A 13,953-nucleotide genomic window follows, 5' to 3' on the forward strand; every position below is an offset into this window, starting at 1 on the left:
TTATCAAAGTAAAACATTGCTTATGTTATTCGGGAATAGTGAAACTTTTAATTACTGAACAAAATTTTAAAATCGGTTCAGTAGTTCCGGAGATTAACCCATTTAAACAGACAGACAGACACTTCAATTTTTCCGCCTTCTAGGAGTTGAATTTTTTAAAATGCCGAAATAGGTGTTTGTTAGGTTGAATAGATTGATAAAGACCAAGTTTCATCCAAATCCGACCACAAATACACTCCTCGTCAAAATTACGGGAATACTATAATTTCCCGAAAATTGTGGTCATTTCCAAATGGCTGTATCTCTGCAAAAAATAGCCGCAAAAAATATTTAAAAAACACATTTCAAAACATGAAGTTTCTAACTTTTGAATCAAGGACTCAATTTGTTTTCTTCGTTCATTATAATACTGTTTTATCAAGATGAAACGCAGGAAACAAGGCTTCAGATATTTTTACCTAATTTGGCCGTATGCACGGGCCAAAAGAAATTTATTCAGATAAATCCAATAGAAGACATTTATAGAGCGAACATTTATCTTTTATTTCGTTTTTTTGGTTTTCTTGTATGATTTTTATTGACCGAGTTATTCGCTATCAAAGTAAAAAAGGAACTTTTTACTTTGAACACCTACAACTTGCGAACGCATGATCGTACAATATTTTTCATGAGTGTTTTGGAAAGCTAAGACAGTTTCCTTTCAGAACCTATAGTTGCCAATTCAATGAGATTTTTTTTTTAACCGTATTAAATTACCATTTTCTAGAAAACGGTAAATATGCAATTTTTGGGATCATTTTTAAATGAATTTAATACGGTTAAACAAAAATCTCATTGAATTGACAACTATAGGTTCTGAAAGGAAACTGTCTCAGCTTTCTAAAACACTTATGAAAAAATGTTTTTTGGCCCATACATACGGCAAACTAGGTAAAAATTTCTGAAATTTCGTTTCCTGCGCTTCATCTTGATAAAACAGTATTATAATTGACGAAGAAAAAAAATTGAGTCCTCGATTCAAAAACTAGAAGCTTCAAACTTTAAAATGCGTTTTTTAAATTATACGACCATTTTTCGCAGACATACAGCCGTTTGGAAATGACCAAAATTTTCGCGAAAAAAGAAACAAACAAGTTTTTGTCGTTCCTCTCACTTCTTTACATTTACATACACTATTATCACTTATTTATTGCAAACACTATTCAAAATGATTACCTCTTGCAGCAATGCATGCATTACATCTACTACATAGTTACTACTGGAGTTGCAGCTTGATATTGCTCTCGAGATATTTGCTATACTGCAGCCACGATTTGGCTTCTCAGTTAATCTCTCGAATTGATTGGGGATCAACTAAATCTTCTACTTCAAAACTCCAAATAAATGTAGACATTTGATTTTATCCTGTAAGCTTTTTGTTTGTTTGGAATTTTGAAGTAGAAAATTTAGTTGATATTAATCAACTCGAGAGATTAACTGAGAAGCCGAATCGTGGCTGCAGTACAGCAAATATCTCGAGAGCAATGTCAAGCTGCAACTCCAGTAGTAACTATGTATGTAGTAGATGTAATGCATGCATTGCTGCAAGAGGTCATCATTTTGAATAGTGTTTGCAATAAATAAGTGATAACAGTATATGTAAATGTAAATAAATGAGAGAAACGACAAAAATTTGTTTGTTTCTTTTTTCACGATTTTCTCGAAAATAGAGCATAAACGAGCAAATAACGTTTTTCTTTATTAGTTTTTCGGTGCCCTACATACCCTCAATGTTTAACCATTTAAATTGGGAACACTCTGTATATCAGCGCCATCTATCAGGTCCAAATTTTGCCAAAGACTTTCGTTTTATTTAAATATTATATGGTGTGAATTTGATTGTTTGTCTAACACAAACAAAAACAATCCGGAGCACCACACGAACATATGGTGTGGATATAAAGTGGATAGCTTCAGGGGTTCAGCCGTGATGGTCAGATATACATATGCACCAACGTTTTTATATATTAAGATTATTTCATTTCATGTAATTCTGAAAACAACCAAGGGTGGTCGAATACGTTTAATTATGCTATGCATGAGAAATCATGAAACACCATACCACCATCAATATTTGCGAACAGTGACACAAGTGGAAATAATTGGCAATGTCCAGACACGTCAGTCGAATCGTACTTCATACCACGCGCTCCTGAAATACATTTTTAAAATCGATTGCCCCGTAATCAATGCCTCATATGAATAAATTTTATTATTTTATACTTTCGATCGATTTTCTTACGTGCAATCATCACCACTGAACTATACTTTGCACACAAACTCAACAAGAGAATTTATATATTACTTTCAATGCTTCTACTGTTGAATTAAGATTTGTTTTGAATTAAAATGTGTACGTAAATCTTGACAAAATTTCCTTGAACTTTGTCCACGATAACCGCATGCCCCCGTTAATTTTTAAACTGTCGCATTTAAAATTGATTGCAACGTTTAATTGCAAAATTGATGAAATCTTTTCAAAGATATTGCGCTGTTATCTCTGAGCCAGTTTTTCGAAACATTTTTAGTAGAAAATCATTGAATTAACGATAAGTATTGATTAATTTATTTCGAAGTTTATCGAAATTAAATGTCATCCTAATAAAACACACATATAACGAAGTTGCTAAAAAATGTCTTTATTATTCCTCAAAGAGGGAGGAAACGCCGAACGATTAAGAATGTTCTCTCCGTTGAAAATTCGGTTGGAGATAAGAGAATGAATGCTTTGGAAATCAAATCTTTTCAGAGAAGGGTAGACTCTCCAGAAAATCAGATGCCTTGCAGAGATTTCCCACTCTTTAGATTCATCGACGGTGAAATTTATAGCATCTCATCCGCAACCCCTGTCAATTTATCCTCGTAATCTTCAACAGGGTTCTCAATCGCGGTATAATGGCAACAACAAAACTTTTAAGTGTATGCGATATATATGCTAAATAGGGAGCACATATCAATGTCAAAAACTGGCATTATCATTTTATCGTAATTAAAGAGTTCGAGTGACCTAATCAAGATTTTGAAAATTAATAGATACATCTTTTACGAGTATTTTAAAATCTTGTGTATTAGAAAATCTTTAGAAAGAGCTATAATATGGCGTCATGTTGTATTTCCAACGTTGTGGTTTGCTGTACTCGATATAATTTTGACTATTGTTAAACAATTGAGCTATCGTGTAGATGGTGATTTTGTTCAACCTTGCATCGATTGTATAAAACTTAATAGCCAAGTATTATCAAGTAGGGATGGCGTGAAAAATCACTAACAGTTAATAAATCACTAACAGTGATTTTTCACGGTGATCACATAATCACGATCGCAGTCGTGATTAAACTTCGATCACGACCGTGATCCGGAAGATGGTGTTTCAGAAGCGGTTCATGTTAATTGTTATCGTTAATGTGTCGCTGTCTCCCCTTAGCGGAAATTCAAGAAACTACAAATGAGTCAAATTTAAATTGTATTAAAATTATATTAATATTGCTTTTATACCATATTATATATATATATATATAATTTAAGAACAACATAATTCGAGAAAAGTAAAAAGAATGTTCTCTACAAATCAGAAGCGATCACGAAGAATCACGAATCACTGTGAAAAATCATCGTAATTGAATCACGAGTGATTCAGAAGTAGCAGTTCACGCCATCTCTATTATCAAGGCAAACATTTGTAAAAGAATAATTTAATCTAAAACAGGCACATGTTTAAATCTTAATATTCTTTAAATGTTTCGACCATGTATGATTTAAGAATTCTTTGATAAAATGAAGTAGAAAACAAAACTTCAATCAAGAAGAAGAAGAACAAAAAACAAAATTATTTTAAAGATTAATGTTGATTTAGTTCCAAACTACAGTTTATAATATTTTATATTTTCCTGTTAATTGATCTATGGTTGTACTTGAAAGTCGAGAAATATATTTCACGCAACGATTCACGTCACGGGAATGAATCACAAATCTGGGCTGATGGTAAAATATGATATCTAAGAAAAAGCTCGGCGAGATTTTACTATATTCTCCATGTAATTCGGGGCTGAAGCTTCTGGGGTGAGAGCCTGTTAAGGCGACTAGAATATAATAACGGTATCGATCCTAACGCGAAGACAAGGGTGCGTTTACGCTCGTTTATATAGGGGAGCAAATACCCTGGTGAAGAGCAGTAAACGACGCAACTGCTCCTAGTTACGATGACACAGGAACAGTATCAAAAAAAGGAGAGGAAAAACAGTGATCTGGAAATTGTACATCATTAGACAAAATAGTAATAAATGTAATCTCAAATTTTTATTCTGATTCTAGATCTGCTATATAAAGAATCAATTTTTTTTTATTTTATTATATCCATCTGTTAATTTCTAATTTATTTCGAAGATAAACATTCGGTAAATTTATTAATCACTGAGATACAGTTAAAAAGTCGATATTCTTCCATTGTTTATTGTTCGTCAATAAAGGGAAAGTAGTTGTCTTCCCTATTTTCATTGCAAAAACTAATCATTGAATTTAAATGGAAAAATACATTAACCGAATAGAAATTATACATAATTATACAGAGGAGTGTGCCGCGTAAAGTGTTGCAAGGTATTTTTTCAATAACTAAATTTGAATAGGTGCACTTATGTATATAATTGTTTAGTTTCTTCCCGCGTTTTTAATATTTTGTTTGCCTGTAAATTATATTAATCCTACGTGTATTTTAATTCTCATTTTTATATAAAACTTTTCCTTAACATTGCTTATAATGCTAAAAAAAGAACTTGTCGATATCACTAATAGTTTCCGATAAAAATAGCTTGTAACAATTTACGCGGTTCACCTTGAACATTAAATACTTAAAAGACTTGTGAAACATGATTCTCGTCATATTTCTAGAAATGCTTGTAATTCTTCCACTAAAAAAGCGAGAAAAAGTCATAAGAAAAAGCGGAAACAATTCAAACAAGTGAATCGCACGCAAAGGTAACACTTAATTGAGGGAAAAAGTACAATAAAATCTTGAAATACATAGCCTCATGTTAAATACAACCAACTCGAAGGTTATTTTATCAACACCGACAAATTAATCGCGAAAGTTACGTAGGACTGCGAGTAAGATTATTTCAGCATCGTCCAGGGAATTAATCACGAAAGTTATGCATGAATTGAGACTAAGATAAACGAAAGGCAAAACTCCGATGTCACGCGCATGAAACGGTAGGTACGAAATGTATTCGAGGGTAGAAAAAAAAAGAATTCCAAGGTCTGAACAGATACGAGCCAATTTGCATGCTATTGGACACTCGTTTTATCAGCATCGGCGAATTAATAATAGGAACAACGAACGAATGCCGACCGAAATAAATGGAAGAGAAATCTTTCACGATACGCGAACGAAACTGAATTACGAAGCGCCAGCGGACCGACTAACATGGAATTACGTTTAATAGATTAAACAACTCGTTGCGTGTTTCGAGGGACCATTTTTCTACCATTGTTTCCAAATTATCCGAAAGAATGACATCTGCATATGGAATGAGTGAACGACAGAGGTGTGAAAGGGAGAAGGAAGGAACAAATGGAATCTGGATTGTAATAAGTGCATGTACACATATCCATACATACTCAATCTTTTAAGAATGTCTTTTTTTTCAACAATTTCAATGGATCGATGTTATATTTATAAGTATAAATATTGTCACACCAAATTTGATGATTTTTTAATAACTCATTAGTAAAATATAAGAGAAAATAGTAGCCAACATAAAATACACATACATACATACAGAATTTTATGGAATTACAATTTTGAATGGCATGTATATAGATACAGATATCGCTATACCAAATTTCATGATTTTGTGATAAATCACTAGTAAAATAAGAAACAAGACGTTACAATATTTTCAGAATAAAATAAATTCCTATTTAGGTTTAATTTATGTAAGCACGTTTGCGAAGATTTTATTTTAGATAAAGGTCCGCAGTCTAGTGATAATATTTTTTCCAAAAATCTGAATGACAGTAATGTCACGCCTATAGGTATAGATGTCACTTTCATGATTATTATTTAATAAATCACTAGTAAAATATAATACAAAATAAAATGCTATATCCAATACTATTTAAAAATCATACATCATCAAATAACCTTACTTTCACAAACCCATGTACGATTCACAATAGAATAAATTGTTCAACATTAGAAACTGTTCCCTCGCAAGCTCTGCGATCAATCAACAAGAAAATATCTAATAATAACGCCACGTGTTTCTGGAGAGTTTCTTCGCCCCCGACGGGAAGTTATTAATTACACCATCACGCAAAATGGACGAAACAGGAAGCTACATCGCACGAACGACGAAGACGAAAGTTGCCCCTCGAATAAAGAATCCAATCTCAATGGAGTGGAGCAAAGAAATACCTGGAAAACAAATGTAACTACCGTCCAACGGTGGTGGCTCCGCAGAGAAGGGTCTTTGATAGAAGGAAAAGCAGCAAGTGGCCATGCTGTGCGTACCCACGGGATCAAACAAACAGCCACGAGCCAACACGCACACTCCAATCGAGCACACCCTGCCTTTACTTGGTGGCGTATCAACGGAAAATTGGGGATGTCGGCCTGGACGAAGTATGCATCGTACAAGCGAACGGACGCGCCGTAGGGGATGTCGTTGAATTCCACCTGGTACCATAATTCTCCGCCTCCCAAATGGCATAACAGACAGTTGAGATACAAAATATCTCCGACTTTGGTTCCCGTTAAACTACGCGTATCGCAAATATTGTGCTCGTGCTCGAAACAAGACTAAAACTCTGCTGGAATGTCGAGGATACGATCTCGGTATTGTGGAAACGTTGTTATCGAACTTTCCTGCTATTTGGTGAAGTTTACCAAATTTTATCTCGCGTGGTGGACAATTTTGAGAGTACGAGAGAATTAAGTTGACTGGTTTGTCGAAAGTTTGATGGCATTGATGTCATGGTATGTAGAATGTAACTAGAATGCCTCATAAAGTATAAAGCGAAATAAAGATATAGACATATACGATATCTAAGATATTTCTTTTAAATTTGGTAGCATTCCTTGTTTCAAATGTATAAATGTATAACAAAGTAACAGAAATTAAGTAAACGTTTGAAATAATAGGATACACATTTTGTATGTACAAGTTGTTCTCCAAGGAACATATTGTAACTTATACTCATACTGCTCAACTTATACTGCCTACAGTTTGCTAATAATTACTGGTTACAATATATATTATGCTAATAACGATTCTTTTCCGAGTGGACCTTTCTTTCTCCCTGCAATAGATTTAGTGTACAATGTTAATTTCAAGAATTAAACTAAACTGTTTATTGCAGAATCAGTTTATAATTTTTTCGACAATACTTCGTTAAATAATGTAGAACATCTTTATTAAAGAGTCTTCCAAACTAGTTTATACTATCCTTCTGAATAAACGTATTATAACTGAAATATACACAGGGTGTCCCAGAATTAGTCTAAGAACCGGGAATTGGGGGTAGCTGAGACGATTTTGCAAAGGACATTGTGATTCAGAATCATCTCAGCTATCCCCCATTTCCGGTTCTTACACTAATTCTGGAGCACCCTGTATATACATATGTGGGATCCCAGAATTGTTTTCAAAAGAGAAACCATAAACCTTGAGTCGAAGCATCGATGACTCGAGTTAAGGGAGTATTCTAGTCTAGAACTTTCAAAGTTTACTCCCATTATTAAGAGGTTAGTCGCAGTCAGGAAGAGGAAAAACGATATTTCCTTGAGATTTTTTTTTTAGTTATTCAATAATAATTTGCAGAAGTAACAATTTGGTATATTATAAAGCATGTTTTAAAGAACTAAAAAACATTTTTTGTTTTAAGAAACGTTTAATTTATCTCATCATAACAGCCGATGACGTAGACGATGATTTAAAAACATAGGTTTGCGGTGAGCACGATTTCTCTACAATGATTTACCTGAAAACAAAAACAAAGGTAGATTTCGAAAATAGATTAGTCTACCGGGTCCCTAAACGAAGGATATTGGAAAAAATCAATTTAAAACAAGATAGCGTACATTTGAAGTTGATCTTCAATTTCTTCATTAAAATTAAGCGATTCAATACAGGATAAAAAAAAGTATACAAGAAAATAAAAAATCCTTTGATTAGGGACCCGTTAGTCTAATATATTTTCTAAATCTATCTTTAGTTTTGTTTTCAGGTGCACCAGTTTGAAGAAATCTTGCTCACCGCAAACCAAGTGGCCACCCACACCATTGCCTGTTATGACGAAATGAATTAACCTTTTCTGAAAACAAAAATTCTTTTATAGTTCTTTAAGACATACTTTGTAATATATTTACATTTCATTAATAAATATTATTATTTAATACCTTAAAAAAAACACACAAGAAACTGCCCGTTTCCATTTTCCCGACTGCGACTAACCCCTTAAAGTAATACTTGTAGTAATACTTGTAGTAATATTTTAATACTTGTAGTATTATTACTTTAATTCTTCCCACGAGTTGCTAATAATTATTACTTAGAATATACATTATGCTAGTAACAATATGTTCCTTGAACAAAACAACTAATTTCTGAATTAATTTGAAAGACGTGTTTAACAAAGATGCCCTACATTGTACAACAAAAAATAATTGTTTAACGCTTCATCCTATTTCTCTGAACAAATGGGAATTCGTTCCCAATGTATAGTTACTAAATGTCTCGACGACGAATAGCCGGCTTTTAAAATATTTAGTTATTCCTTTTTCCAAGCTAAGTTCTTTGTACCTTTACACACATTGCACTATGGCTGATATGTCAAGAGTTCAGAGTGTCAACAACTTGGTATACCTAACTGACCTGGACATGTGCTACTAAAGGATACATAGATATCAATGACCAGCAAGTATGCACGTCTATGTATTTTAGACACACTGTCATGGAACAAAGAAATTTTTATTATTGTAAAGGCATACGCATTGAGTTAATTGTGAGTTGAATGAGTAAATTTGATTTTCTTACAGTTTTAGCAAATTTCTTTAAAATGAATTTGTTGCAAAAACGTATTTGTATATCCAATGGTTAACAGAATTGCATTAAACGTTAGAACTTAGGTGGATAGTTTCATATCCTAAATTTGAAATACTATATCTAAAACACAAACAGTAAACACCAAAACTATTCCAGCAGTGGGCACGTTTGACTTTGACTTTGTGTTAATATGGTAGCAACGGACTGGAAACTGTTTAACGCGATGCCACTGTTTTATTGTAGCCTCTAAATGTGTGTAACTTATTCAACTGGATTAACTAAAGTACTTCAATTCTGAATTTCTGCAACTCTAAAATGCTCCAATGCGCGAAATATACTATTCAAAAATGTTTTAATTCTCAAATGATTTAGTTTAAAATGTCTTCAATCCCGAAATGTTAAAATGCCAAACAAATTTCTTGGGAATAGAATCTTAGAATACTTCAGTACTAAATTTCTGTAACCCATAACTGCTTCAATGACAAAAATATTATTATTCCAGAATAGTTTAATTCTGAAGTGCATAAATTTAAAATTTCTTCAATCTTATACTATTCAATGTTTTAATTAAAAAAAAAATTTTTATTAACAAAGACCTCAATTCTGAAGTGCTTAAATTCTTAAATATTCCAATTCTAAATTTCTCCAGTTCTATAATGCTTCAATCCTAAAAAACTTTAATTCTAAAACACATCAATCCCAAAATGTTCCAATGTATGTCGAGCCGTTCACATTGCCGCAATCAAGTCAATACGTTATCATCGACGAATTCACAAAAATCGGGGACAATAGGAACAAAGCAGAATCAACTGGACAACGAAGCCACTTGTTACGCGCAACGCAATAGAAATTGTTTCTTCGGTTCGTCGTACGTTAACTCGTTGAATATCGTAGCCTGGATCGATATGACGTTCATTCTGCCTTAGTTCCCTAGCCAGACCACTCCAAACGGAGGGTCTCGTTCCACGAAAGTGTTAACCCTTTCATGCCTACGGTATCATTTTCGTTGCGCACCCCTTTCAGACAATTTTGACTTTTTATGTAAAAAATTCAAAAGATGTAGATTCTTTAGGTTCCTTCAACAGTACTGAGGTAGTTCATTTGATGATTCTTGACGACTCCATATTTTGAGCAAAAAGAAGACCCTCTTCGTGTGAAAGTAACCTTGTTGGGCATCTAGACAAATTGTTTTGGTTGTTTCAAAATTCTTTTATAAGTATAATACAGAATATTATAAGTGCTCCCTTAGTTTCGTACATGTTATAATAATTCTATTATATACTTATAATTGTAGGGAAATCTGTTTAAATGTTGTACATAATTACTGTTTCCTGAAGAGGGTCTTCAACATTGAACGAAACTTTGAGTTTCTAAGTTTCTCAGTAGACTATCTTGGTACTGCTCTAATATTTAGATCAATATACCAAGGAGTATTTTCGAGCATTCTTTGATTGCTTATCTTAAGCAAAATACGGAATTGCAATTGTTTTTGTTATAAAAGTATCAACAGTGGGATAAAATAATCTCTGTCTTTAATCTTACTATGTTTGCGATAAGACAGACTGAACTACAGTAAAAATGAATAATACACATGCATTGATCGACATTTGTAAAATTCAACGTTAAATAACAATAAAAGTTTAAATTTTAGATGAATATATTCCATAATAGACCGTTAAAAATGCAACTGTTCAATCGAATGTATGCATTAGTTTCAAGCTTCATTTATTATTCGAGTTAAACACATCACTGTAAATAAGTAACAGGTCGTAATGATTTTTGCGTTAATTTATCCGACTGTGTGAATAATTTTAGCACGAGAGAAAATATTATTGACTTTTTGGACCGCTCCTTTTCAGCAAAATTTCTTGTACATAATGAGCACACTCAAGTGCCTCAACTCAAAAATCGTGTGGTACCGTGAGATTCGATTAAATTATGATACGCAAAATAAAAATAAAAAAATCCTTTCGTATGGTACAAAAATAAAAATAAATTAACTAAACAACGAAAAGTATTCGAGTAACATAATATTATTGAGTACCTATTCTTTGTACAATGTTACCTTTAAAATGAGAGTAACACATGCTCATTCCACTAAATTAGTATTCATTTTTTGAAAGAGAAAAATATACACTAAAGTAAAGATCCTTAACTTTAATAAAATCATTTCTTCTTCAATGCTTGTAATAATTTTATGAACTACTATAATTTCACCTCATATAAAAGTGACCAACTAATCGTCGAGAAATTCAGCAAACGAACACTTAGAAAACAAGCACTTCATAGTATAAAAAAATATTCACCACCCACGCACAATTCTTGCAGAATAGTTAACTGCGCGTAGGCGTGCGTACGTGCCGTGATCGAGAAGCTTTCCTTCGAGAAATTCGAAAGGATCTTTCTGAAAAACGACCGGAAAAACTTTTTTAAACTTTCCTCCAAGAGGATTTCTCGTGCTTTGAGAACTGTCGGCATTCAACGTAGTCGAAGTACGTACGCAAACGTCCACTGTAACACTTTTGCGGAACCTGCTCCGAGCGTTAACACCTTCATTTTGAAAAATGTGAACTTTCAATGGCGCAATTTCCGAAACAAATTCCGAACACACCGCGACAGAACACGTATGTGCGTTAAAGTTAAGAAACGAAAATACAATAGAATTCACGAACCATGAAATGGAGATTTTTCTTTGAATTGCGAGTGTAGCTGAAGATGACTTCTAGGATGATTTCTTGGGTCTCAATTGACCCCTCAGATTTCCAAATTATTTGACGTTTATTTTCTACACTTACTAATTTCTGTTTAGCTTAATTACTATAATTTGAATTATAAAGTAAGTGAGTAAATAAAGTGAGTTAATATAAAATTTGTCATTTATCATATTCTGTCAGCTCGTATAATCGATTTTTTCATTCCTAGTCAAAAGTCTAATTTTCTAAACGTCGCTGTAGTTTTTGTAGTTGATTTTATTCGTCATCTATTATTTCTATTCTCTTCTGCACATCTCTACTTTGACAATACTACGAATTCTCTTTACCCAGGAAGGGGAAGAATTTTTATCCCGATAAAATTTTTACATAACGAATACAAGATGAACGTACCTCGTACGTTGCTGGACGAACAAAAATTAAAATTGAGTAGTGGCGTATATCATTTATGACGTCTTCGCCAATGGAGTGCAAAAGGTTACCAGCTCGATCGAATAAAGGTCGCAAAAAATTTCCATACTTTCAAATCACTTCCACAAGTTGGTTTCGTTGTTAATCTATTATTCTATCCAATTTTCATTTCTATTTTTACGATACCAGCAATCGTCTTCGCTGTATTCAGAGAGGGAGACAATTTTTATCTACATAGAAATGTTCTGCAAATTTTGCGTAATAAAAACTTGCGAAAATTGAATGCTCATTTAACACATTCGCAATCGCTGACGTGAAATCACATCACTTTAAATTCTATTGCTGGTTATGACAAAATTATGAAAATCTTGTTATTTTATACACTACATAATTACAACATTGATATTTCAAAACATATTTTCTAATTTTTATCTCCGCCGCAACGATGCAAATTTACGTTATCCAGCTTCAGAATTTTATTATTTTCGTGAGTACTCGGTATTAGAAACGTAAAATACCTGCTGATCGCGAATGTGCTAAAAATATGAGTTGTACTATTAAATATTATTCTGCGCAGTGTAACTTCATTTGAGATATGTATCAAGACAAGAATTTTGCCCAATCTTCAAACCAAAGCAAATCAGTGCGAAATCGTCTACCCTTCGGTCACATAATTGCTGAATAGTAACAGGTGTCTGGCCACCAGTTCGTCGTGCCCGTGAACAAGTAGCCAGCCTCCAAGGATTTCCCTCGGCATAGTAAACGCAATCAACGCGACACTATCTCGATGCTCTAGAAGCCAGATAGCTCGTTAATCAAACAAAAATCCTTCACCGAAAGCAACTCTACCAACAGGAAATCCTCGATTGTTCTCGATCCACTTTCAACTCCCGTCTTGATTAGCCCCGGTAGCACACTCCCCGTTTCACTCTAGCGATTTTCCCGCGAGAAGGGCGCTCACTCGTTCACGGGCGTCGCGATCACTGGTTAACGATCACTGATCCGTTACCTAACCGCTCGCGCTCCCAGGAAACGATCGAGGGTTATCCTCCCGAGATTCGAAAGGATCCCTCCAGTTGGTCCTCTTTCGCAAGAACACGATTTCCCAGATGGGCTACGCGAGGAGACACTTCGCGAAGAGGGCCTAAGCAGGAGGATCGCGGACGAGAAGAGCGGTTCAACGACGACGACGACGACGACGACGTTATAGCACTGACCTTGTTCCGGAAGTTCCCCTCCTTAGCTGACGAACGCGCGGGAACCGAGGCTCATGTTAAAGAGTTCCTTGAGCGACAAGGAGCTACCCGGCGACTGACTCTACGATTTGGACCTCGTGATCCTTTGGACTCCTGCCGCGCTCTGTGCCGTGACGGAACGCGCGTACCTTGGCGGTCGACGTCGCTTCGGGGCGCGCGACGACGCCGACGCCGAGGACGTAGGAGCTCGTCGCGCACCTGCGCCTTGCCGCCCTGTTCTCCTACCAACCCTCCGACGGCAGCTTGAACCGACGGCAACTGGAGCACCTGAGCTCGCCCTTTGCCCTCGTATCGCCTGCCACACCTGAACCTGGTTAGGAAGTCGGTGTCCCCTTTCGTTACGACGGGTGTCACCCGTAACTTTTCACGCGGAAATACGTCGCAACGCGCCCCCTGCTCGACGAGGGAATCCAAACCGGTGCGGAAGTTCAATGGAAGCCGGGGGATCGTGTGACGCGGCGTCACGTCGCGTCGTTTTGAATGAAATCGTGAAGC

The 13,953-nt window shown here is 34.9% G+C and overlaps 1 protein-coding gene across 4 annotated transcripts in view; it reads right to left on the minus strand.

The window, feature by feature from the left end:
* Window positions 1–13,556, minus strand: part of LOC128888581 (slit homolog 3 protein) — a 362,389-nt gene extending 348,833 nt beyond the window's left edge. For 3 of the 4 annotated variants that reach the window (XM_054145576.1, XM_054145577.1, XM_054145575.1), the window contains exon 1: window positions 13,420–13,556. The gene's annotated coding sequence lies outside the window, so the exon portion shown is untranslated. The remainder of the gene's footprint in view (window positions 1–13,419) is intronic. The other variant, XM_054145580.1, reaches the window with a different exon arrangement.
* Window positions 13,557–13,953: the final 397 nt, after the last annotated feature.

The sequence above is a fragment of the Hylaeus anthracinus genome, unplaced genomic scaffold, assembly GCF_026225885.1.
Source record: "Hylaeus anthracinus isolate JK02 unplaced genomic scaffold, UHH_iyHylAnth1.0_haploid 11994, whole genome shotgun sequence".
NCBI lineage: Eukaryota > Metazoa > Arthropoda > Insecta > Hymenoptera > Colletidae > Hylaeus > Hylaeus anthracinus.